This window comes from Pyxicephalus adspersus, chromosome 6, assembly GCF_032062135.1.
Source record: "Pyxicephalus adspersus chromosome 6, UCB_Pads_2.0, whole genome shotgun sequence".
NCBI classification, from domain to species: Eukaryota; Metazoa; Chordata; class Amphibia; order Anura; family Pyxicephalidae; genus Pyxicephalus; species Pyxicephalus adspersus.
In genome coordinates this window covers 80,198,501-80,203,981 of record NC_092863.1, presented here as the reverse complement: position 1 = coordinate 80,203,981, position 5,481 = coordinate 80,198,501, and positions in this window count along the sequence as shown.

The window sequence follows — 5,481 nt, the reverse complement described above, 5'->3', positions numbered from 1 at the left end:
CAGCATTGTCCATCCTTTATTCTGTAATCACAATTACATCTTCTGATAAGGGGGAGGGTTTGGAAAGTCCGCAGAAACTACAAGGTTTGGAAACGGAGAGGATTTGGAATGTCAGCAGAAAATACAAGGTTTGTGAAGTCGGTCTTGCGGCACCCTGATTCATGGTCATATGTTCTGAGGTTGGTGGCTTGGGTCTTGTGATGCTCACCAGCTCTGGGCTCCGGGTGCTGACATCGTTCACTGTAACTATTTCTGTGGCTTCTGGTTCATCACACAGTTGATTGGATATTTCTTCCCATTCTCTGTCTTTATAATGTCTTCCTTGCCTATGTAAACATAGAATTGTCCTCAACTCCAGTTCTGCCTTCTGTCTTTGTATTCTGTACTTAAACAGAACACATGGGTATGTGAAGTTATAAAAATGTTATATTTTGCAGATTACTGTCACTATAAAAGCAATCCAGTTCTGGCTTCCACTCCTTGTCCGTGTCCTCCTTTCCTGCTATACCCAGACCCACTGAAGCAGCGCCTCCAAAAGGGTTTCCACCGAATGCCTTTTGGCAAGAGATGGGAGCTCTAAACCCCACAAGAATGAACTCTTGTAATGGACTGGGACTTCTTACTCTTCTTACTTCTTACTCTTACTCTTCTTGTAATGGACAGGAGCTTCTTACTCCTGCTTGAAAGGTGCATCCAAGACCAAGCCAAGGTTTTTTCTTTGCTTTTTAGATATACATTCCTGACTCCTCCGGGGGTAGTGTGGGTGACATTATTGTACCTTTTAGCAAGAACTGGTAGCTTGAACCCCCACAAGAACGCACTCTTCCAAAAGACTGAAACTTTGAGCTTCCAGCTCTTGCCCAAAGCCACCCAGACACATCAGGGATGGTGATGGTGACATCACCGTGCTGGGAGTTTGAAATCCCACTAGAATCCACTTGCTTGGACTGGAACTTCAAGAAGACAATGGCATCACCCATGCTCTTTCTGGGGGGGGGGGGGGACTTTTTCAAGGCATTTGTGGTCTTGGAACAGTCCCAAATGATCATTTTGAATGTCCCCATCAAGATTTCCCCTTTTTGTTCTGCTTTGTCACCAAATATTTGATCAGAATGTGAGAGGAAGCTTCCCCAATGGGACATCAAGAACACCTGTCTGTGTACCCATTGCAGATTTTTTTCCTATTTCTATTCTAACTGGAAATAAATTTCCCCAGGAAACAGGCAACCAAAGAAACAGGACAGCAGTCATGGCCTAAATAAATTACTTCTCATGTCCTGTACAAATTCTGAGAGCAGCAGTTACTGGAATGGAATTTAGGATTCTAGGTGCTCTTTTCTAAAGAACAAACACTGGTCCTATGGTTGCAAGGAATATCAATTTAGTGGTAGTTCCAGAAACGGGTTAGATCAGGAGAGTGTTGGCACTTTTAAATATATTCTAGCAAACTCGGTATTTTTCTATTCAGTGCTCATAATTGTCCTGAATTCTTGTGAAAGGAATGACGGAAAACTGATATCAGTGTGTTGTAATCCAACTTTTTTTGGGTGAAATCAGATTACCGCAGTACTCTTGTTAGGTTTGGCAGGGATGTGCAGAGTTTGTCCTTCACCTGATGGTCTCCGTTGACATCCTGGTCAATGATAATTCTTTCCTAATTCATGGATCACATTCTTTATTGCTTTAAATAAACACACAATGCTAAGAATATTAGGACATTTCCAAAACTGCTGTCCAGTGAAATTCTAAAACAAAGGTTCAACATCTTGGTAAGGGCAACCAACATTTTTAACATACAAATGAAAGTGGTGTGTTTTAATTCTCATTTAAAATATATTTTATTTCAAGATTTCCTTGGAACATACTTACCAAAAATGTTATTAACTGTTTTACAAATTGCAAAGATAATGTGACCAGGCAATGCACATTTAATTATTTCCATATTCTTCACAAATAATTAACAAAAAGTATACTATAGCTTTACAGCAACCCCCAACTGACCTCTGTAGCTGCAGGTACTATGAAGTAATTCATGCAAACACTTGATGTTTATAATACAATACAGTATATTGATATAGCTGGAGACTTAATGAAGTGGACATAAGACAATAGGGGAAAATATTACATCCTTGTACCCATGTGTAATAAACCTAACTATAATCAAATTAAATGTTTCGATTGAAACCCAATCACCCTCAATTGACTCATTTCCTCTCCATTCCTTAACTATTATTTTCTTGATTTCTCTTTTTTTCTATTTCTTTTTTTTATATGTAACTCTTGTAAATGCTGCATAATAAGAAAATGTGCAAAAAAAAACATCACCAATTACTTTTCTAAAACATAAGTTTATTTTTAACAGGAAAAATTATAGAATATGAAATATGTTTATATATATATATATATATATATAGTAAAACCTATATTAAAGTATAAAAAAAGCCTAATCTAGAACTAATAATAGATAATATATATAATATTATAGATAATATATTAGAAATAATAATATTAATACAAATATTACAACATTTTTCAATACATTTTTTCTGTCTTAAGTTTACCTAGAATGGCATATTTTCCATCTCCATAATACTTTACCTATAGTGGAAAGATAAAATTTGCTCTGGCCCATAGAGGGGTACACAGGTACCAAAATAGTTACATTTCACAAAATAGCCAAGTAGTCCAGGCTGTTATCTTAGCAGCTCAGCTCATCCTTTCTAGTGACTTTCTATTTTCTAAGTACGAGCTTTGGGCGGATCAGAGCGAGCTGAGCTACTGGCAGAATTTGGACCAGTTGAATTGAACTTTGTGGATGAAATACTCCACTCTACCTTCAAATATTAGGTCCGTGAAGAATTGTTTTGAAGTTCATTCCCATTGGGGAATGGTTAGAGCTGCCACTGTTTTACTGATAATTCTGTAGCTATGATGAATGTATTTTCTTTTCCTTGTAATCACCAAAACAGGAAGGGAACACAATCTGTCCAATGTGGGCTTACAGTAATTAAACAATTTTGTAAATGAGGGTGAAAATCTTTGTGATGTCTGCCCTCGTTGGGTAAATCTCACTTTGTATTCGCTCTGGAAGTTGTCAATCTCTCCCCAGAGCTCCCTAAAAAAAAAATACTACTTTAATCGTACATTAAATATTTATACATTTTTATTTTTGATTACTATCAACACTTCCTCTTGGCATCAGCAGCTGCCATTTTGGATGTTACAAAGCTGATTTTTTAGTAAACAGCAACCAGTTCTTTATTACCACTCATCTCTAGGAATGTAATCACTGGCTCACCAACAAAGTATAAGATGAGCGAGAATACGAGGAAATGAACAAGTTAATATATGCTTCATGGATGGTTACACGTGCATAAGGACATACACCTTGGTAAACGAGGCCAGTAACAACACAAAGCCTATAGAGATGACTCAAAGTCATTCTCGCTGGTGGCTGCTATCCAACTCCAGGAAACATCTCACCTCTGATACAAGGACTATTGTGAAGCTCTACAGAGAATGCCAAAAATTTATTGACCCCATTCCACGATTGTCAACCTTCCACTATATATGAACCAGTGATAAACCACAAAATATTTACTGTACCCCTTTTTGACCCCTTAGCCATTTTATCAACCCATCACACAGCCCTGTTAAACATGAGGTCAATATTCACCATTTTGGGGAAACCTAATCCTGCAAAAGCATATGTCTTTCTGTTCAGCCAGTGCTTGTCCGTCCTAAAACTATGATCTGTCCTACACAGATTACAGGTCGGTATCAGAGCTGATTCATATTTGTAGACTAGCTGTAGGGAGGAAAATATATGTTTGTGGGTACAATGAATTGCACTGCAGACCTATTGACCTCCACAGTCACTCCCCACCATTCATTTTGCACTGATCTTCTAACATCATCTATATCTACACTAGAAACATAGCTACTTTCATGTAAAAAAGCCAAACTTCTCTTTAAAGCTGATATTTATAAGGTGCGTTGTTACACAGGAGTCTTAATACTTTTTTTAATCTTATGTAAATTCTAAAAGTTCATTAAGCTAAAAGAAAAATGAATACAGCCCTGCATATTATGTTGGTGCTATATAAATCCTGTTTATTATTATTATTATTATTATTATTATTAATAATAATAATATTAATAATATTATTATTATTATTAATAATAATAATATTAATATTATTATTATACACATTCTGGTACGAATTAGTGCACCCGACTGGCCATCCATATTACCAAGTTGTGTGTGACACTGAGCAGAGTAGATTTTCCCCTACTTTACCATCTAGAGGGGAAATGTCCTTAATATTTCCATTTGGTATGGATACAATACAAGCCAATTGATCAGCAAATCAGGTTGGCAGGAAAGTTGGAAAAATTGTCTAATACACATGGAGTTATAGCTTGCCTATGGGTATAAATTACACTATAGCAGTATTCTCCCCAGCATTTGTTTAGGCTGGGTGGGAAGAAGCTTTAGGCGGGTGGCAGCCCCTGTATTGTGACCCAACTTTTAAAAAAAACATCCAAAAATCAGCCGGGTGGTTACTGAAAGGTGCCGGGTAGTGCGCCCAGCTTAAAGGGGCTGGGGAGAACACTGCTATAGTGTTATTTCAACATTTCATGTTCCTGTACTTCATCTCAGGCAAAAAATACAGCATAGCATGTCAATAAGTGTTAAAAGACATGTACATGGACATTTTTATAAAACTAAAGTGTAAATCCTTTTACATCGTATGCTATGCAAATCCATGTTTGTGGTCTCTGGAGCCAAGCTCTGGATTTGTGGTTTTCCAAGTGGTGCATTAAAAATATAGGTGAATATGAAAAAGTATCTGTACTCACATTAAAAAAAGTGCATCTATTCAAATTAATAAAAAACACCTTGGAATAAATATTAAGGAAATCAATTTAACCATTTAAAGGTTATTGTTGTTTCATAATGGCAGATTTCAAAACCAGGACCCCCCTACCTAATGGAAACCCCTTTTTTATATCCCTAAGCCAAGTATAGGGCATCATAGTAATCACCTAGGAACAGTGCTCATTCCAAAAGCATCTCAGGGGTCATTTAAAGTGCAATACATAAATACACCAAATACTTTAGTTTTGTTTTCCACATTCACTCCAATGCATTTCCCTTCTCTGACCATTGATATATTAAGGCAAACACCATGCAATTTTTCTATGGGTTTTATGTTTGATTCTCTAAAAACATTGAATTGCTAGAACATATATTACCAACTAGGACCTTTGTCAATTTGAATGTAAGAATGAATCAAATATTAATCAGGAAGGCTGTTCTTTTTATTGTTTGAGGTGGTAGAAGCAGCATTTGCTTAGCCATTGCATAACTTTGTGCCTCGTTTAGCTAGCAATGGCAGAATTCCTATTGATTTTTGATCAGGTTACTACTGATATCAAGTTATAGAAGGCAGCAAGTCCCAAATCAGGTTTTGATCA